The sequence below is a fragment of the Urocampus carinirostris genome, chromosome 5 (genome assembly GCF_059441175.1).
Source record: "Urocampus carinirostris isolate Australia breed hairy pipefish chromosome 5, RoL_Ucar_1.0, whole genome shotgun sequence".
Lineage (NCBI taxonomy): Eukaryota > Metazoa > Chordata > Actinopteri > Syngnathiformes > Syngnathidae > Urocampus > Urocampus carinirostris.
This window is the reverse complement of record NC_142353.1, coordinates 32,911,576-32,934,229: the sequence shown is the minus strand read 5'-3', so window position 1 is coordinate 32,934,229 and position 22,654 is coordinate 32,911,576. Positions and strand designations below refer to the sequence as shown.

Genomic DNA, 22,654 nt, shown 5'->3' with positions numbered 1-22,654 from the left:
TTTTCCATTATTGGTTTGTGTCATCTTGAAGGTGCCAATACGGTATTTGTTGAAATCCCTCAAACAATTCTCCCTTTCTATTCGCTCAGTTCAGAATTCCTTGTGGGTCAGCAATGCAATATAGTAGTTTTTGTGCCGTATTTATTTGCAATGGGTCCTAAGACTTGCAGTGATGCTAAAGGGATAGGCAAATACATGACGAAGATTGCTATTATCAAGAAAATCTTAATGCGCTGTCCTTTTCCCCCCTCTGCACAAAATTAATACTACGTGATAGTAAACGGTCAAGTCAAGTCAAGTTTATTTGTGACACCCTTAATCACAAGGAGTCTCAAAGGGCTGCACAGACCACAAACTATTATTTCACCATCCCCTGATCTAAAACCGACATGAGGGTAAGGAACAACCCAAAACCTCAACATGAGGTGAATGAAAAAACTTTGAGACGGGACAACAAATGAGTAGCCCCCCTACCAGGATGACCAGGCTGCAACGGACGCAGGTTCGATTCCCAGCTCCTAGTAAATAAAAAGAAAACTGTTGGAAAAGACGGGGAAAAAAAAAAGCCAAAAGTCTGCCCAAAAGACGTCCTTATCAGCTAGAAAAATACGTTTTTTCAAGAAATGTTTTTTTTTTTAATTTTGAAAAGACAGCTCTTTTGGGACTACCGTAAATTTCGGACTATAGAGCGCACCTGATAAGCCGCACCAACCACATTTCGGGAAGAAAACCGATTTTGTACATACACAAGCCGCACCTTTATATCAGCCGCATGCGCCCACATTGAAAAAACACAATATGAACACGAAATTAACCCGTACCCGATAGATTCCAAAAAACACAGCCGGCAAAATGAACGGAAAATGATACCGGTACTTAAGATTTAATGCAGACCTGCAGAGTCCGGGTGCCCGTTGAAAGTAATCCAAGGAAAAAAGTGTATATTTCCAAAGGTAAGGGTGGGAAAAATATATATCCACTATTGTCGGACGCGTCCACAAACACGTCTCACCTTTACTCCACTTCCCGTCAGCCCGCGTTTGCCCCGCCCCTTCTTTCTCATTTGCTCGTGCAAAACATCAGAATAAGTTTCTAAAATAAAAAACATTACAAAATATACAGTTGCAAATACATATTATACATGGTTACACATATTTACAAAGAAAGACGGTAGACCGAGAGAGTTTTCAAAGCTTTAATAATAATATAACTTTCATCCCAAACCGTGCCTGTGAAGGGTAGCAAAACGCTACTAGCAACACGCTCGCACACAGTAAACAGCTCTGTTAAAAAAACATATTGTACTTGTAGTAAGCACGGTAAACGGTCCTCATCTTCCTCCTTATAACTGACATCATTAAAGTCGTCTTCCTTCAGTATGGGAAAGGGACTTTGTCACATAGTTCCCTTAATCAAAAACACGCTAGCATCACGTTCGCAAAGAAAAGTTCACGTGCGGTAGCTCTGTTTCCTTCTATATCGGACTGCTCAAATGCGTTTAGCTTGAAAGTTGCGTCATGTGCCTTTCTTTTTGCAATTTGCATGATGACGATATGTCTACGCTAATTTAATTTGTGCACTGGCTAAGAATTTACAGTCTAAATCTTACCTTTTGTACTCGAGCGCCGCTGGCGGCCATTAGAAAAATTACATAAATTGGCCGGATCACTGAATAAGCCGCAGGGTTATAAGTTTGGGAAAAAAGTAACGGCTTATAGTCCGGAATTTACGGTAGTTTTAGACCACATTGTACAAGGCGACCACAACTATGAGTACTCTACTAATATTTGGTCCATGTTGAATGGGCGTAACAAAACCAATTTCAAACACCCATTTTTAATGGTTAGGTGAACACTATAGTTAAAAAAAAACTCAAGTCAACGTCTTTTGACCTTGAATCTCCAATTGTATGCAAATTCCAACATCCCTAAAACCCCCCCTGTTTGACTTTGATGTAAAAATACTAATGCACACACACAAATCCATTTCCCCGTTATCTGAAGTTCAAAGCAAAACCCTGGTGTCTCTTTTCTGCGAAGCTTAGCCAACCCTTTGAAAATGCTTTTATGATAAGAGCTAATTGTGTTGGTGTGATTGATATCAGACATTTAAGACCTAATCGTTCTGACCCGATCCCGTCGCTGTGGACTGCGGCTCTATTTTTAGGACCGGAATAGTTAAGTTACCTTCAGTCTTGAGAAAATATAAAATAGAGACCTTTAGGATAATCTTCAGATAGTAAGAAAAAAACAAAAACTTATAACGTGATTGTCTGGGTGATAATAATAAATTATGAATTAATGTAATCTAAGTACAGTAGTCCCCCTGTTATAACCCTAATCCGTGAGTAATATGGCGGTGGATAGAGACCTATAATCTTAAAATGTTGTCCTGCTGCACGATCCAAGAGCACTTGAGTTTAAGGGCACCAGCTGATGGCCGGCCATTCTCCTTCAGGATCTTCTGGTAAACACCAGAATTCATTATTCCACCACGAGCAGCCCCATAACACCACACTGCTCCCATGCTTTACTGTTGGCATCATGTTCTTTTTGTCAAAAGCTGTGCCATTTTTATGCCATATGTAAAGGGCGGCACCCCTTCCAAAAAGACTACTAGTGATCCCAAGAGCCAAGAAGAGATCCGCAGGTTTGAGAGAGTTCTCCATTTGGGCCCCGGTGCTGTGGAATGCTCTTCCCCCTGAGATTTGACCTGCAACCTCAGTGGAAATGATTAAATCTAGGCTTAAAACAAACTCCTATTCTATAGCATATGAAAAACCTATATTTCATGTTGACAATATCTGTGTATTATTTGTTATTGCAACATCCATTGCAGGCTGGTCATCCTGGAAGGGGGATTTCCTCAAAAGCGGCCCCTTCTCAAGGTTTCTTAATTTTTCTCATGTTGAGGTTTTTAGGGTTTTCCTTGCCCTTGTGTAGGTTTTAGATCAGGGGATGGTGTAATAATAGTCTGTGGTTTGCAATAATTTGTGGTCTGTGCAGCCCTTTGAGAATCTTTGTGATGAAGGGATATACAAATAAACATGACTTGACTTGACTCATCAGTCCAGACAATGAAAGTTTTAAGATTATCAAGATGCTTTTTTATTAAATGTGACATGACTCTTTGTGTTCCTGTGTGACAGGAGTGATTTTCGCCTGGGAACCCTCCCATGGATGCCATTTTGGCCAGCATCTTTATTATGGTGGGTCATGCACACTGAACTTAACTGAGGCCAGCGAGGCCTGCAGTTCCTTGGATTTAGTTTTAACCTCTTGGCAGAGGAGTGGTCGCTAAAAGAGTAATCTTAGTTGGAAGGTTTGTAACTGTTTCCAGTTTTCTCCATTTGTGGATAATGTCTCCGACAGTGGTTCGCTGTAGCCAAGCAACCTTAAAAATGTAGTTTTGACCTTTTCTGTGCGCATATATTCAGGGATCAGAATGGAAATTTTCATTTTCAGCTGAAATAGCCAGGGTCCAGGAATAAAGCTGGGCGGAGCTCCTGGGTTTTAGGCAATTTACTTGTCCAAAACCATGCTTATATTTATCATTTAAGTAACATTTTTAGAAGATTGAAATAATTTGCCCACATAACTGATTTTTTTGTAAATACTGCAAGATAAGTTCAAATGCAGTTCAGTCCCTGCAGCTTGAGCATCAATGCGGCCAATTTTTCTAACGGCCGCCAGGGTGCGCCAGAGCAATAAAGGAAAGAGTGAGACAGTCGGATTTTGAATTTGTTTGCTACGCAAGAGAAAAAGTGAAAAAGTCGGAATGCCTTTGGGGTTCAAAAACAGCGGAAATCCGCGGATCCGCGGAAAATTCTGATCCCTGTATATTTCTTCTGGAATTTCTTTGAATCATGGCATGTCAATTGTGTTCTTAAAACTTTGCCTAACAGATTCAATTTAAGCCATTTATTGATTCAACACAGGTGGTGGCAATCAATTTTGGGTGTAGGTTGTGGAATTTAACCCAGCTTTCCCAAAAACTGTGGTTAGTCACAGTTACTTTATGATTTAACAAGAGGGCACAGGATTTTTTTGGTGCCTAAAAGGTCTGTATCCATGACATGAATTTAACATTTCAAAACTGCAATTTGTATTTCCTTGGGTTGTCTCTGTGTGTTATTAAAATTGGTATGATTAACCCTTTGTGAGCGCTAAATATGCAAAAAAAAAAAAACCCACAGAATTCAGGAAGGGTTTTTTTTTTTCACAGCACTTTATTTTGCCACTGCTGAATAATCAAATTATTTTGCAAATTGCGATTCAGGTGTGATTCAGGAAAAAGTGCAGTAAATATAACCCGACATTTATGAGGTTACCTTTACTACCTGCCGTAATGGTCAACTAGCACCAGACAAACAAGCTGCGTAAGCTCCAGGGACATTGTGACAAGGTGACTTTAAAAATAAACATGCAGACTAAAGCCAGGTTAGTGTACTTGTGACTTTATGACGTGATCATTGATATCCTTTCCTAATTTTACCAGCAGCAGTTGGTAAGCGCCGGTCATTTTCCAAGCCGATGTCACCACAGGCGTCTAATGAGAGGAAACGTGTTTTAATGGCTGCTCTCTGGAAGTCTTCTTTCTTAGTTTCAAGCATTGTCAAGACTTCCGAGTTTTCACTCTGGAGCAAATCATCGGGGGAGTAGAAAGGTCTTTAAGTTGGTATGATCCATCCGTCTTCGCGGTCCAGATAGCCGCCTGCTGACAGATAGTCCTCTCCTTTATCTTAATTGGCGTTTGTGACAGCAAAGTATGTCTAGAGAAGAAGAAGGGCCAGATTGTTGGCTCGTAGATGGATCAGAGGTCTGCCTTGTGTTGGATGGAGGAGTGTGTTCGCTGAGGGTTTGTGTATCCGGACCCAGACTGCCGGGCTCCATGCATAGACAGGCCGAGTTTGGGAAATTACCGCCATTATACCAGATGTCCACTCAATTTGAATTATTTGGGTGATTGATACGGTATGTAATGGAGTCTGCTCTTAATCTCGGTTAGTTTTTCAAATCGTCCGTTTAAAATGAAGTTCATCTTTGCGAGGAGAACCGGACCAGAACAATAAATATTTTAATTCGAAATCTACCTAACATCAACCTTTTATTTTACAGTAGACCTCAGATTTTTCAAGTTTTTTTCTCTGCATATCTATATGACATCAACAAATTATTTTGTGTACCCAACCATGTAAAAATTCTAATTAAGCTGTGTTTGTGCATGTAGCTGTGCGAGTCAAGTGCTTCATGCATCTCTAAAATGTCTGTTTATAATTGTCAATGTCTTATAAGATACAGGGGCAGCTATTGGTTTGCGTCATGGCATCATGAAGATGCCGAAATGCTATTGGCTGAACTTCCAAATACAATGTCTTTATCTCCATTTGTTCAGTTCAAAATCTTGTCTAAAAACCTTTATTTTTGTTCAGCCGTGGGTCTTTAAACTTGCAGTAATGGTAATGGTAGAATAAAGAGCATCATAATCATGGAAACAAAGCTTAAGATAACAAAGAAATAAAAGAAGGCACAGAAATCAACTGTAACCAATCGACAATCTGGACAATTAGCACGAAAAAAGAGGCGATTAAAGAAACAACTTCTCCTACAGGCATGTCAATCCTCGCCATTGAAAGATTTAAAATCAGTTTTAATTTTAATCCACCCCCTTGCATCCACCCACTAACTCTATTGTACCAGCTGAAATCGAGTCACGCCAAAAGTTGATCAAATGTGATCTTTCTTTTACATGTTTATTTATATTTAAAGTTATTTATTAATTACCATTGTTTTTCTATACCCTTCCATATGGCAACTGGTGAGGAAAGTGGGCTCTGTTGTGGGCACAGAGCTGGACAGCCTGACAACGGTAGCTAAGAGACGGGCACTGAAAAAGCTGCGGTCAATCATGGACAATTCATCACATCCACTACACAGCATCATATCCAAACGGAAGAGCAGCTTCAGCGACAGACTGCTGTCACAGTCTTGTTCCACGGAACGAACTGAGGAGATCATTTCTTCCTCATGCCATGAGGCTCTTTAACTCCACCCGGGGGAGTAAAAACCCACATTAAACCACACCCCCATATTGCATATTACCCTGTGTTTATTACAATGTGTATTTTATGAAGTACTATTTAAATACTCTATATCAACATGTTACATTGGGTATTTATGTATTATATTCCTTTTACTTATTATTGTTTTATTTTCAACCGAAGGATACCGCTGGAAGAGTGAATTTCCCTACGGGGATGAATAAAGTATCTATCTATCTATTTACGCCTTATGACCCACACCTCTCTAGGGTTTACTGTACCCAAGAAGTAAATTTCTGACCAGTTCCAGAGGCGCTTGACTTTCCAGTCAAATTTATGCTGATCTTTTCGGTGGATTAGGAATGGAATTTAGTTGAGCATTGCCAGAAGCCTTCAATAAAATTTGGTAAGGTGAACGAGTTAGCAGGCCCTCCGAGCATCATAAAAAAAATAATCTTGAAGCAAGCCACTGCACATCCTCACTTTGCATTCCGATCAGCTGAGAGGACGGCTGAGGGTTAGCGATCGAAAGTACCGACTTGGGGGCATTCAAGGTCATCAACATTCGTCTAAAGCTGTAAACACCTTAAAAATCAAATGCTTTCAAGTTTTTATCCTTATTATATAATGACAATATATATAAAATAGTAAATAAAGTATACATAGTTTTTGAGGGTTCCAACTTTGTCCCCATAGTCCCTTTGTGTCTATGACAAAAATACTACAAAACCAAATAACAAATTTAGTGCTTAAAAACAGGTACCTAATATGTTATTTTTCTTTCATTCCGAAAAGAAAAAAATATTATAGAAATACGACAAAACTACTATTATAGTAGTACGGTACTATAATACAGAAATACTACAACAGGACTATTTGCAACAGAGATTGAGTACTACAAAAATACAACTACAGTATTAATGGTAAAATACTAAATAAACGCTACAAAAAAAGTACAGAAATACTAAATGGATACAACAACCGTAATACTAATATACAACTAAAGAAAAAACAAGACATAATTACTATAACAATTCTACTGCTTCTTGAATATTACGATAGAAACACTACAGAAATACAACTACCAAAATACAACTAAAGTAATACTAAAAAAAAATTCTCGGATGACAATACTTCAAAATATTACAGTAAATTCAACAGATGTTTCACAAAAATACTTCTTTAGAAATACTACAAAAAACTCTAAAAAATAAAATGATAGTAAGACTACAAAACTAAATATCAAATCAAGTGCTTAGAACAGGGACCTAATATATTACACAGAAACAATTAGATTTAAATACAAATATAAATAAAATATGGTGTATAGATGTCTGCCTGCATATTTTTTTCATAAATTGAAAAAAAAAATAAAAAAAAGACAGTTCTCCAGGATCGGCCCCTTACCCAACATTTTAATCCATTTTAGCCCGCTACCCCTGCTTTATATGTTCACTCATTCTTTGTTTTATTTCCGAATTTTCCTGAACCTTTATTTTTTAGAATACTTGAAGAAGGAAAAACTATTTAAAAACTGTGAGTTAGCCTAACCTAATGACTTTAGCAGAACGAAAAGAAACATGTCACCTTCACTGTCCAGTATTGCATTTTCGGCAAGAAATATACTGAATTCACTCAAGTTGCTGCAGCATTTTTTTCCTCAATAAATTGTCCATACTGAGACTATTTTGTATTTAGAGTTAGGGTTTAGGGCTAGTTTAGGGTTTAGTTTTTTAACTTTCCTTTTTTTATCTCCAATTTGTAGTAATTCGGGGACCAAGTCTCCCAATTCCAACCCATAATGCCAAGAAGGGAGGCACAAGTAGCAAAGTTGGACGTCTTAAGTATGATTCGGCCGAGGCTTGAACCAGCGGCCTACCAGTCTCGGGACGCGCACCCAACTCCAAGGCTACCGAGCTGGTTACATTTTATCTTTCCTCATGGAATGAAACAACTTCTAGCAACATAATTCGATCGAATTCATCTACTTTTTGTCAGGACCAGAACGGAGACAGGACCCACTTGCGTTATGTTTCTCTTAGTTTTATTGGAAAAAGGAAAGGGTTCCACCTGTGATCCGGTGATCGCTGGTCATGGAAAGCAGGTCGTTTTGAACGCGGAAGTGGGACTCCCGTGGCGATGGCTGTCATGATTACCCAAGTGGAGCCACCTGGGGTAATCATGGGGTGCGCTGGAATGTGCTTCCTGATTGGTCAATGCACCCTATTTAAACGCGTTACGCTGAGAACTCTGGGTCGGAGGATTCCTTCTGTACCCCGTAAGACTCTCCCGATTACCTGTGCCTTGTTTACCTGATTCTGTCTGCCTGCCTGCCTACCTGCTTCCGTCCGACGCTACGATCTTCTCTTCATTCCTGGTAAACTCGACCTGCTTCCGTCCCACGCTACGCCACGACGTTGCTGCTGACGTTCGACGGTCACCGTGTTTCCCGCTAACCCTTACGCTTCCACAAATAAAAGACTTGTAACGAACGCTCTGGGGTCCCCTGCTCTGTTCTGGTAATCCTCGTGACAGAATCCTCCGACCAGAATGGACCCCGCGTTCGTACATCTGCCCCCTGACCGCTATGAAAGTCTGAATCAGCAGCGCGATTCCTGTTGTGCAGTTCGGCAAGTCATTTCCGACGTGGCGAAATTGGCTAAGGCACCTCCGGCCGTATGACTGCGCAACGACTCCCATGCCTGCCTGTTCGACTCCCATGCCTGCCTGTTCGACTCCCATGCCTGCCTGTTCGACTCCCATGCCTGCCTGTTCGACTCCCATGCCTGCCTGTTCGACTCCCATGCCTGCCTGTTCGACTCCCATGCCTGCCTGTTCGACTCCCATGCCTGCCTGTTCGACTCCCATGCCTGCCTGTTCGACTCCCAAGCCTGCCTGTTCGACTCCCAAGCCTGCCTGTTCGACTCCCATGCCTGGCTTGAGTCTCCCTGTACTGATTTTGTCCAGTCTTTCCTGTCCTGTCTTGTCTGTTCTGAATCTGAACCCCCTGAGTCTGACTCTTCTGAATCTGATCCCCCTGAGTCTGACTCTTCTGAATCTGATCCCCCTGAGTCTGACTCTTCTGAATCTGACGCCCCTGAGTCTGACTCTTCTGAATCTGACCCCCCTGAGTCTGACTCTTCTGAATCTGACCCCCCTGAGTCTGACTCTTCTGAATCTGCCTGTCCTGTCTGATTGTTCCTGTCCTGAGTTGACTCTCCTGATTTTCCTGTGTTACTCTGTGACGTGCCGTGGGTTTATTTTTATTTATTTATTTTTTCCTGGGGAACTTCTGGAGCCGTTCCTTGAGGGGGGGGTTCTGTCATGATTACCCAAGTGGAGCCACCTGGGGTAATCATGGGGTGCGCTGGAATGTGCTTCCTGATTGGTCAATGCTCCCTATTTAAACGCGTTACGCTGAGAACTCTGGGTCGGAGGATTCCTTCTGTACCCCGTAAGACTCTCCCGATTACCTGTGCCTTGTTTACCTGATTCTGTCTGCCTGCCTGCCTACCTGCTTCCGTCCGACGCTACGATCTTCTCTTCATTCCTGGTAAACTCGACCTGCTTCCGTCCCACGCTACGCCACGACGTTGCTGCTGACGTTCGACGGTCACCGTGTTTCCCGCTAACCCTTACGCTTCCACAAATAAAAGACTTGTAACGAACGCTCTGGGGTCCCCTGCTCTGTTCTGGTAATCCTCGTGACAATGGCGGTGTCCGGAACAGTAAAACGGGTCAGTAGCCAGGACAGGAGAGCAGAAATGTGGTCGGGGTCGGAAACAAGTCGAAAGCCAGGAGAGGAGAGTAGTCGTGGTCAGGATCAAAAAACGGGTCGAAGCCGGGGAACAGACGGGAGCAAAAAACAGGTGGGAGTCAGGGTCGAAAAAAGCTTGCCTCGAGTAAACTGAGGTTCGCGGACGGACTGACAAAAGGGGACAGATAGGAGTGGGTTTGAATAGGGACAGACAGCCAATCAGAGTCGGTGGCAGTTGGCACCAAAGGAGCAGGCACAGGTGATTCACATCAGTAATCACGACAATTTTGTTATCAATAAATCAAATTTTTGATGAGCATATACTAATCCTGGCGCAACTCTCAAAGTTTGACCACCCCCGCTGTCGAATTAGAATAAAAATTTAAAAATAAAAAAACTAGATAGCCGTTCCAAACAACAATCACGTTCTTTAAAGAGATTAGATCTTAAGAATACTGTTTTTAGTAGAGTTCTCCGCCCCACTCATTCAAATCATATACAGCAGCGTTTCAGCAAGTTTTAAAAGATTCCAGATGTAGCGCTACGGTAGAGAGGCAGACTGTTTTGCCTAAAAGAGAAATGTTAGCACCGAGAACGTGTGTCAAAGCACGCATCAATCACAGCGTGAATGATAGCTGTCAAATGCCACAACAAACTTGTCATGTCATGTACATGTCCATGTTTTTTGTATTTTTAATCAAAGAGAGAGCATTGAAAGTAAACACTTGGGCGCTTAAATTTCCCCAGGATTGGAAAATCAAAATGGCATTGTGCTGGGATTTGTTGCATTTGGGACGGAACCACATACTATACACAAAACATTCTGTGTACATTATTATTTGGGCGTATATACATCAATTATAATTCAGAATCTTTGATATATCATAAACCAGGTATATTTCAACGCATTTCCCAAAATTTTGGTATTTTCCATGTCTTTGCCGTGGGGTCAATTATATGGGAAGTAAAAGTTTTAATGAGTGTTCACACCAGTACACCAATTGGTGGCGCCAAATTTTGCCTGCAAACCACCAACTGTTGAGATTTTGGGGGAAACTGCTTTATACAAAAAATGGGCATAAATTGAAATAGATGTCACCACTTTTTGACTAAATCAAAGCTCCAAATGATATATTCACCTAGAAATTTTAAGTCTATGAATATACAGTTCAGTATATTTTATCTATAGTCACTTTTAGGACTAGGAATAAATTAAAGACTCTTTATCTATGGATAGGACTGATGCCACAGAACCTTTTGAGTTGTTTGAAGTCAAAGAATATTCATTGATGACTGAGTGTCATGATTACTCATTACACTCGCCTGTGCCCACTCGTTTGGCGCCAGCTGCGGCTGGTTACCTGATTGGTTCCACCTCCTATTTAAGCTCAGCGGGCTCACTTACCCATTGTCAGTCCGTCAGCAAACCTTTGTTTACTTTGACTCTGACTCCCGTCAGTCCCGTTTTTTCACCCGTATCCCACTCGTCTCTTCCTGATTCCCTGTTTATCGCCGGCTACAACCCGTTTCTAAACACCGACCACGCTCTGATCTCCCGCTCCGGCTAACGACCCATTTTTGACCGTTTGACCACTCTACGATCTCCTCCGGTAGATCCACTTCCACATTCCGAACATGCTCCGATCCCGTGAGCGGCTTGCTTCCATCGTCCAGCGAGCACAGGATTGCTGGCGTTTGTTTTTCCTCTATATCTCAATAAACTTGTAAGTAATAGTTACGGATTGGGTCTACCATTTGTTCTGGTTCTGACACTGAGTTATGCCACTTTAGATTCACGTCCAAATAATGTATGCTGACATGAATTGTGCAATATTTTTGGGGGGAACTGCTATTGTTTAAAAATTGGCGTGTATTAAAACAATATTGTCACCACCTTTCCTTAGGCCATATAAAATATTCAACAAAAATTGAGAGAAATTATATATATATTATACATATATTAGGGTTGCACCAACGAATCAATAACATTGATGAAAATTAACCATTCAAAGCATTGGCAATGAATTAGTTCATCGATTCGTTATGTCATGCCATTTATGCGCCACTTAGCACGTCCAGGAGCCAATAACGTGTCATGCAGCACGAGTCAGCGGGCATAACAGAGCGAGGTGGAGTGCAAACTAAGGCACTATTTTCAAAGGCTACGGTGAATTTAACCCATGTATCATGACGGACACGGAGAAATCAGTTCGGGAGCACCCCACGCTTCACAAATCAAATAAGTGTGTTACTTGCCAGTTTTGCTAAAGTGATATGGCGCAGGAGCAATCACGATGGTGAGGCAGCAATCCAAACCAAAACCTGGTGTCACAGACGAGGATGAAGGGAGCTCAGTCGAAGGGCAAGTCGCAACATTATTTGTTTTTATTCGTATGTTATTTGAGTTGAAGAGTGGAAACGTAACCTTCGTCCCTGGGAGCTAGCCATTGTTAGCGTTTGCTTTTTAGCCGATGACTGCGGACATGTTTGTGTGTGAGAGAGATACTTTTTATTCCAGTTAAATCATCTTAATCCGAATTCAATAGTGCTTTATATAATTTATACAATTTAGTCTCTTGGAACTGATTGAACCTAAACAACTAAACAATGACAAGCTTCATGATGAGAAAGGGACATCCTGCACGCCACAGCAAGCAGCAGTCATCACTAAGATCCTCATTGACATCCTCGTATTTTTGCATGGCTATCCAAAGTTCTCAAAGAAGGAATAGTGAGTGACTTAGTGAGAAAGGGTGATAGAGGTTACTTTTTGCTTGTTAACGTTGAAAATCATGTCAGTGGGTTTTCACATTTGCATTTATTTCTTGTTCCAAAAGCTCATGTCCCTTTAAACAAAACCAATGTGAATTCTTTAATATTCATATACATTTGCAGGTGTATGCCATTGTACTGATGTATTTTTGTTTATCGTCAAACACGTGGAATGTTAATGTTGATATGAGTCACTGGGTTTTTACATTTGCAATGATTTCTCGTTCCAAAAGCTAATGTCCCTTAAACAACAAAGATGCCTTTTTTGCACTTTAAAGTCCAAAAAAAGGTTAGATTCGCAGCTGTATAACATACATTTTTATGTGTTTGTTTGTTATACAACCAACAAAGAATTTTAAAAAAAATTTTAATATTATATAGAATTTTCTGTTTTGTGCACTATTTTCTTGTTTTTCCACAAATTTCAATATGAATAAAGAGGAAATTATTCGTGTTTTTTTTCAATCCGATTCATCAATTAATCGAAAAAGTAATCGTCAGATTAATTGATTATTTAAATAATCGTTAGTTTCAGCCTTAATATATGTATATATAAAATGTATTTCTCTCTCTCTCTCCCTCTCTCTCTCACTCTCTTTCTCTCTCTCCAAATCGTGCTTTCTCTCTTTTTTGCTCCCTCTCTCTCTCTCTTTTGCTCGCTTTCTCTTTTTTGTTCTCTCTCTCCAACTCTTGCTTTCTCTCTTTTTTTCTCTCTCTCTCTTTATAAGTCTTGCTTTCTCTTTTTAACTCTCTCTCTAACTCTTCCTTTCTCTCTTTTTCTTTCTCTCTAACTCTTGCTTTCTCTCTTTTAAGCTCTCTCTCTTTTTAACTCTTGCTTTCTCTCTTTTGTGCTCTCTCTCTTAGTTTTATTTATCGTCAATTTTAGGAGGGAGGGAGTGGTAAATAAAAGAAAAACTTAACGTGAAATGATAGGTCTGATACCACGGAAAATTTTGATTGGCTAGAAGTAGAAGAATATTCATAAATTATCAGACTTATAAAAAGGCATGCGACGAGGGTTAAACAAGAATCAGGTCGGACTACTGTGCAGTCGGCAACTATGCCGCCGTTTCTGTGTAAATTCAGCCGGGTTGTTTTTCTTCAAACCATATGGGACTCATTTGCGGGGGAACTTCTGGCATTGTTTCTACGCATGGTTTTGGTGTTCTTGATAGGCACGGCGAACAAAATTATTCGCACATAATCATGGCCCCGTCTCTGTAATGGTGACAAATATTTTATGCATCCAGTTCAATCTGTTCTTGAAAATAAAAATACGTTTTTAATAGGAAAACACAGTGCCTAGGAAAAATATATTTTTTCTAAATTGCCTTTTAAGATTGAATGCATCTTTTTGGCGTTGGATTTTATCAAATGCACTTACGCCCAAAATGCATCTTATACTCCAGGTGTGACTTATATATGTGTTTCCTTGTTAATTGTGCATTATTTAGCTGGGGCAACTTATACTCTGGAGTCTGTAAAATACATGAACTTAGAGAGTAAACCTATAAACGTTCTTTTTCTCACAGATGAATATCCAAAGGAAAATAAAACCAAGGGAAAAGGTAATTACTACACATTACATATAATCGGAGTAATCATTGATACAATGGTGCTCTTTGACAACCGTGCAATAAATTCAACATTGGAAATGATTTAGCCATGCTGTGTTTATAATATGACAACACTATTTGCTGAGTTTGCTCTTGTGTCGAATGTAAATTGCAAAGAAAATACAAAAAGTAGAGAGAAAATGCCAAAAATAACTCATTTTTTACTGTTATGTGGCACCAGAGCAGGACTTGTTTTGTACCATTTTCAAGTCGTAATCAGGAAAACTCGACACTTAATATTACAGTACAGTTTGTTGACTCAAATCAGAACTACCTTAAGTGCTTTCTTGGCAAACTTGGAGAAACCTTAGCTCGAACAATTGTGTGCTTTTTGTGGAAACATGAGCCTGAATGCAGGGATTTGTTAAGCAAGTGCTTTGTACCAGATGGCAATATTCGTCCATCACCACAAACGATCAGGACCAACGTTATTTTGGTTGACAAGATTCCAGTTCCTTTAGCTAACTAGCCAACTAATAGTAAGCAGTTCGGATTTTATACGACTTTCCTATCAAAAACTGAATGTGTTTCAATAAGGGAATTAACTGAAGGACAAACTGAAATTCATTGGAAAATAATTATGTTTTGCATTTTAATGGTGGATTGATTATATTGACTCATTATGTAAGTAACTTGCATGCTAAAAAAGTGTGCCCCTCCTGCAATTGACTAAAACAGAGTTTGACAAGGTCAAGCATCTCCATCCGATCTCGCCATGCGTTTCCAAGCCCACAGACAAGACAAGTCCCAGCCTTTTGAAATGTGAAGCCGGCCCCCAATCTCTCAAGCAGTTTGTTCAGTCAGCCGGCAGCTGCACACCCGCATAAAAACCACCTCCATGAGACACCCCCTTCCTGCATCGGCCGGATAGCCAGACGCAGGATGAAGAGACGGGGTCGGTTTCATCTTCACTTCACAAGGATAAGACGGATATTGGCACTTTCAAAAAAATAAATGCTTCCGGCTGGATGTCTGATGCTACAAATAGAGGACTGACAGATGAGGATTTCAGTTAGGAACTCAACACGTGACATGACTGAAAAAAGATAGATGTATGAAGGTTTGAGTGCTTATAACTGGGGTGTCAAGGTCAAACGGGTGGAAGAGCCGGATAAAAACTTAAGCTACAGGTCGAGGGCAGCACTGATCAAATCTCATCTCATCTCATTAGCTGCACCGCTTATCCTCAGTAGGGTCGCGGGGGTGCTGGAGCCCATCCCAGCATTCATCGGGCAGTGGGCAGGGGACACCCTGAACTGGTTGCCAGCCAATCACAGGGCACACAGGGACAGACAACTCACTCGCTCATTCACACCTAGGGACAATTTGGACCGGCCAATTCACCTGAAATGCATGTTTTTGGAATGTGGGAGGAAACCGGAGTGCCCGGAGGAAACCCACGCAAGCACGGGGAGAACATACAAACTCCGCACAGGAAGTCTGGAGCTGGATTTGAACCCACGCAGGAAGTTCCCATGACATGAACTGTGCCGCACATGCACTAACCACTGCGCCGCCGTGCTGCCCCACTGATCAAATGTTGAACTTTTTTTAAAAATGATGCATATAGTCTAGTCCAGTGTTTTTCAACCTTTTTTGAGCCAGGGCATGTTTTTTACATTGGAAAAACTTTGCGGCACACCACTAACCAAAAATGTGATAAAATGACACTGAACAGTATGTTTATTTACAATATAATTTATAATACCCCCAGTTTTTACAGCACAGACACTTGACATTGACATAATATTTGCAGAAAACGATTCATAAATGTTTTATAGAATTTAAAGTTTTAAAAAGTGACATTGGATAATTTCTTACGGCACACCTGACAATCCCTCACAGCACACTAGTGTGCCACGGCACAGTGGTTGGAAATCACTGGTCTGGTGGACCTAACTAAACCTACTAAAAAACGAACAAACAAACAGCAATAAGATTATCTCCATCCATTATTTGCACCGCTTATCCTCAATAGGGTCACAGAGGTGCTGGAGCCCATCCCAGCCACCTTTGGGTAGTAGTCAGGGGACACCCTAAACTGGTTGCCAGCAAGTCACAGAGCACACAGAGACAGACAACTCACTCACTGATTCACACCTAGGGACAATTTGAAGAGTAAACCCTCGCAAGCACAGGGAGAACATGCAAACTGTGCACAAGAAGGCCGGTAGTGGTTGCGCTAACCACTCAGCGACCATGCCGCCTTACAAATAGGATCAGATAAAGTCAAGTCATGTTTATTTGTATAGCCCTTAATCACAAGGAGTCTCAAAGGGCTGCACAGACCACAGACTATTGCAGACAGACTATTATCACACCATCCCCTGATCTAAAACCTACACGAGGGCAAGGGAAAACTCAAAAACCTCAACATAAAGAAACCTTGAGAAGGGACCACACATGAGGTCATCCCCCTTCCAGGATGACCAGGCTACAACTGATGTTGCACTAACAAATAATACTATATTGTCAGCATGAAATATAGATCATTCATAAGCTTAAGAATAGAAGTGTGTTTTAAGCCTAGATTTAAACAGTTGCACTGAGGTTGCAGATCGACTCTCAGGGGGCAGAGCATTCCACAACACCGGGGTCCGAATGGGCAACGCTCTCGGACCTGAAGTCCTCTTCTTGGCTCTTGGGATAAAGTAGTAATAAATAAATAAAGTATTCTGTCAGTAATCTTTAATTTTCAACAGGCAGAAAATTAACGTTTTATTGATATAAAACTACCCATCACATGAACATTCAATTAAAGAAGACGATGTTCTTGAGGCATCATCAGTAGCTTACATTTTAGACAGCTAGGTGGCCTTGGAGTAGGGTGTACTCCCTATGCAGTATGGGAGCTTGGCGCTCGGCGTTAGGGATTGGGATGGCGGGGTTCGATCACCTACTGACTCTCAACGATAGGTGTTGCGACACATCAGTTATCGTCGCATCATTTACCATGCACAGTTGTACGACTGTGTATGGGAGCGCACCCCTAGTAAAATAGAATTGGGCGAGGAAGAAGAAGATCAGTAGCTTATATTTTACATCTTAGCAAAAGTGGGCTAAAAGCTCTTCAAAGAAAATGAATAACAGCAAATCATTCACTGAACTCCACTCAATAAAGTAATACAGTGAAATAAAATGCCTGGAGGAGTAACATACAGTGAAAACAAATACATTATGATTCCTGTTGTATGATACAATAATAAATCAAGATCACCTCAGGGGGCTGAATAAAACCTTGTCGGGGGCCTGATGTGGCCCGCGGGCTTTGAATTTCACATAAGTTGATGACAACTTTTATCATGACCGATTGTTTAGACGGCAAATTTCTTCCGTTTGCGGGATCATTGATCGTTCGATCCTTTTAAAATAAGCAATTCTAAAAAATGTTTAACCAATGAGGTAGATGACATTCTGCTAAAATTAATTAGTTAATTGGGATAGACCAAATTTATTTTTCGTTATTATTGATTGAGGCGTTTATTCTCCCATGAACTTATATTTATATGATGTTTATTTGTACATGTTATATGTTGTTTTTTGTACTTTATCTTACATTGATATTTATTCATATTTGTTATTTTTATACATTTATTTGCATATCCATTTTGAGTTAGTATTTTATATGCATTTTTTATTTTCACTTTAAATGATTTATTGACTCTTTTATTTATTCTTTTTTTTGGCAGTTTTGATATTCCATAGATGTTTATTTACAAGTAAATAATCTCATTTGGGAAATCATTTTGTGATTAGTATTTTTTTTCATAATTTATCATTATTTAGTGTTGTGTTTGTATCAATATTTATTTGTATGTCTTTGATATTTTTAGTTAATTTATCTATGTATTTATATAGCTATATTATGTCTATTTGTTGTATTCTAAATCAGAGTTAATATTTTATAATGAATTCATTTTTTTATTTACGAACTTATTGGGATTTTTATTTTGGCAGTTTTATTTCATCTTACATATGTAGTTTATTGTATACATTGTTATGCAGAGACAGACAGGAACTCAGATATCTGGTCAATCGCCTGGAAAAAGCATCAAGCCAGCATGCGATGGAAGAAAAAAACAAAAGTTATGACCCACTATCCCCGAGATATCACCACAAATATCATCATCATCAAACGCAGAGACCTAGAAACTGTCACCACATTTAAATATCCTGGAGCTGTCATATCTGAAGAGGGGTAAAGAACCAAAAATCATGGCTGAAATCACAGATGCACTTGCCAGACTTAAACCCATCAGGAGGGAAAAGAACAGAGCATTGAAATGAAAGATCAGACTCATGCAAGCGTGAGTTACTTCCATCTTCCTCTACGCTTGCGAGACATGGACTTTCACAGCAAAACTGGAAAAGAAAAAACAAACCATGGCAATATGATGCTTCAGGAAACTTCTAAGCATTGGCTACTTGGCCCATATGACAAACGAAATGGTGCGCACCACCATCAGAGGGCATATTGGACCCTACAAAGAACTCTTGTCCACTGTGCGCAGACCAAAACTTTAGTGGTATGGTCATGTCACAAGATCATCAGGACAGTCCAAGATAATACTAGGGCAGAGTTCAAGCAGGGAGGAGGAGAGGTAGACCAAAAAAGATCTGGGCCGACACCATTAGGGAACAGACCAAAAACTGTCAACAGTGAAGAAAACTGTCCTGGGTTGCGTCCTCATTGGTGCCCTGACGACCAGTGCGGCTAAGGGATTGTAATGCAGCGTGAATAATCACAATAGGAAACACATAGTTCAAACTTCCATCCATTATCTGCACCGCTTATCCAAAGAAGGGTCGCGGGGGTGCTGGAGCCCATCCCAGCCGTCTTCGGGCAGTGGGCAGGGGACATCCCAAACTGGTCGCTAGCCAGTCGCAGGGCACACAGAGACAGACAACACACTCCCTCATTCATACCTAGAGAGAATTTGGACCGGCCAATGATCCTGTTTTTGGAACGTGGGAGGAAACCAGAGTGCCCGGAGAAAACCCACGCAAGCACGGGGAGAACATGCAAACTCCGCACAGGAAAGCTTGATCTCATGACCTCGGAACTGTGCCGCACAAGCGCTAAGCACTGTGCTGCCGTGCTGCTTGTTCAAACTTATTCTTTTGACTTTTTTTTAAATGAAAGGAGATATCTGGTAGTGACAGCTGGTCAGAGAGATAATGTGCAGCGCATCGTTTGTGTGTGTGTTGTAGGATGCAGCTGCATGCTGGTGACATGAAGGCAGTAGACTGCTTCAAAATACACAGTAACTCGATATACATTTTAAGGAATTCCCCATAAAATATATTCTAGAACAGGGGTCACCACCCATTTTGATGCTGAGTGCTAGGTTTTTGTTCCTGATTAGTGCAAAGAGCTACCAGTTTTACATGCATTTCTCAAATTAAACGCATCATGTTATGACTATGTTGTTTGTAATATAGTAAAACACAATGTCCTCTGCCGGACAAAGGTCCTTAGAGCCTTCAATACATCACAAAAGAAAAGGACGTAACGTCATCGCCACAAAGTTTGTTTTTGAATAATAAATGAATTAAACTTTGTTTCAAAAATGACAAAAACAAAACAAGTCAAAAAATTAAAACATAAATAATGTTAACGTATATGTCCAAAACGGCATAGGAAAAACATGCTTATTTAATCCTACCCCCAGACTTCCTTAAAAATTGTGTCTTAAAGCTAAATCTCTTGTAAGAACACTCCATGAATATACATATTTAAATAAATTAACAAAATTGACATAATAACAAAAACATGAAAGCCACAAGTGATGCAAAGTGTATTGTACGATGTGATACTCTAAATTTCGAAACAAAATCATTTTCCCCCATCTATTTTGGATCTAAAATAGTCTTTTTGTCATTGATGACAACATAGTGAGCAATTAAATTATACATGGCAGTCCAGGATAAACACGTAAAAAGGATTGAAAGGATAAAAATTAGATAAAAGAATGACAAGTTAAGTAGGTCAAATACTCACAAGGTAGTGATTATTTAATTGCTCATTAGTAGTTGATGAAATGAAAAGATAAACTTTTAATGTAAATAGTACTTCTACTTCAAAGATTGGATATAAATACATAAAATTAAGTGCAGGAATTATACAAGTGGAGAAAGAACAATGGTTGCCGCCCATCAATGCTGAGGTCCAGAACATCTCTGAAAATGACACGGCTACCAGATGATAAAGGTGCTGTATAACAGTCCAATCAGGAGGCTTCTGGTAACCAGGAAACCAGTACTAACCCTACCCAAAAACATTGTCCTGCAGAAGGATTGGCCCACCAGGGTGTACTTGCCCAAGACACACTATAGGAAGTCAGGCCCCGATGACTCTGACGTTTAAGGGATCCATGAACCGTACAAGTATCAAAAAATATTCTTAAAACGAGGGCAGCACGGCGGCGCAGTGGTTAGCACAGTTCTGAGGTCATGAGATCGAACCTCCTGTGTGGAGTTTGCATGTTCTTTGCGACTGGCTGGCAACTAGTTCAGGGTGTCCCCTGCCCAAAGATGGCTGGGATGGGCCCCAGCACCCCCGCGACCCTACTGAGGATAAGCGGTGCAGATAATAGATGGATGGATAATTAAAACAAGAAAAGCAGCATGAGAATTTGTCATACAAATATTTTTACCTGCAGAATCCTAGCTACAAGTTGACTTGTACTCGCATGACAGTCAAAAATGTCAAAAGGGTTTTACACCAGTGACCCTCAGAGTAAAAGAAACTAAAGGTCGGCCAGGAGCAGAAGGTGTTAAACCGCAGGCGAGTCGTAAAAATAAACATTGATTGACTCTTTTGCGACTCCAATTTCTACAACTGAGAGCAGAGCAGTTGTAGCAAGGCCCCGCTGGTTCTAATTTTGGCCAGTAAAAGCCTCAGTAAAAAAGATCTGGACCCCATGATGCCCAGGCCCCAGAAGCTGTTCTGAATGTCATCAGTCTTTTGCCAATTTATTGTAGCTTTTTCATGTTTAACTCTCATGTCAGCTCTGTGGGGGATAATGGGTCGCAGCCGTGCGGGTGCTGTTCATTTTTACAATGTTTTCACTCTACGATGTGGATTAAGAGGTTTTTAAAGCCCCACTATACAGAATTTTGCCTACTGTGCAAAATCAACAACATGTCAAAACATTTTACGACAAACTGCTTGTCTGCTCTAGGGTGCAGTGACGCTAAAGGAAGAAGCAAAAACATGATAACCCTGGAATCCAAGCCTGCGATGGGTTCAAGAAATCAAAAAGGCATATGGCTGTAGCCAAACGACACTTGGGAATGTAGCTCAGGAGGTGGAGAAAAAGAGGTTGCAAGTTCGATTCCCAGCTCCTCTGTGTTATATGTCGAAGTGTTCTTGGGCAAGACACTGAATTCGTAATGCCCCCGATAAGCAGGTAGTTGCCTTGCATAGCTGACACTGCTACCGGTGTGTGTGTGTGAACGAGTAAGTGTGAAGCAAATTTTAAAGCACTTTGGGAACAGGAAGTTCTTCCTATTAGAATTTACCACTGGGAAACACTACCTCAATTTTTGGCATGGCCTATAAGAAATGTCCATAATCGATATGTAATTTTCACTAAGACACATTTAATAGTGCCGTTCAGGTGTAGCATGAACCTGTCCTCTCTGGAACAATAGCGCTTCACAGGACAATGTCGTACAAACCAATGCAAACTCCTGTTAATCCTGAGGGAAAAGGCAAAGCGACACCACCCAGAGAGCAGTGTCCGCATAATTTTCGAGCAGACTTGCTGAGAAACATGGCAATAATATCAAGCATTAACAAGCACTTCACCCCGAATTCAAGTGTTTTCAAGACTTTCTAGCACACTTACAAACTCTGTATATATTTCTGAACAGTGAAATCCAGGTTCTTAATCTGGTTCTCGTCTTTAAATTAATATTTACAGTGATTTCTGCAAGTTTTGAATGAAACTACCGGTGATGGTTATTCTTTTCTAAATATTAAAAGATAAAACCTTTTCCTACTCATTAATGTTTTTCATAAATAGTTATGTAGATTCTTTTTTTGATAAGTCACCTTAAGTGGACTTGGCATCCACAATTGGCACAGCTATCATTGCAGTGATTCGAACACACCGGTTGCTGCTGTGTTATGCTCATAAATCCACCTCCAAAGTCCAAATAGAGCTGGCTTGGAAGAGTCACAGGGATGCTTTGCAACAACTCGTTTGCAAACAGTGAGCCCTAAAGGGTGGTCCGCTGTGTTTATCATGACTTACCACGTCCGCCTCCTCTGTGTTCACTCCACACCGTCAGTGTGGGTGTTCTTCTTTTACGCCTTGGACCAAATGCCCCGGAGACGGGACGGGACGTGCCGCCAAGGACGCTCCGCGTAACCTTGTGTTTGGAAACAGGAAAGCAAGATGCTTTTCAGTGGCTTGCCAAGGTTAAATCTTCTCTATATAAAATGCAAAAAATGGGCGGGTT

The 22,654-nt window shown here is 40.6% G+C and overlaps 1 long non-coding RNA gene across 1 annotated transcript in view; it reads right to left on the bottom strand.

Annotated features, from left to right (window-relative positions):
• LOC148366070 (uncharacterized) overlaps positions 1 to 22,654 on the bottom strand; it is a 114,594-nt gene that overhangs the window by 53,399 nt on the left and 38,541 nt on the right. Inside the window, exon 2 of the long non-coding RNA XR_015850432.1 lies at positions 22,447 to 22,564. This is a non-coding gene — a long non-coding RNA (uncharacterized LOC148366070). The remainder of the gene's footprint in view (positions 1 to 22,446; positions 22,565 to 22,654) is intronic.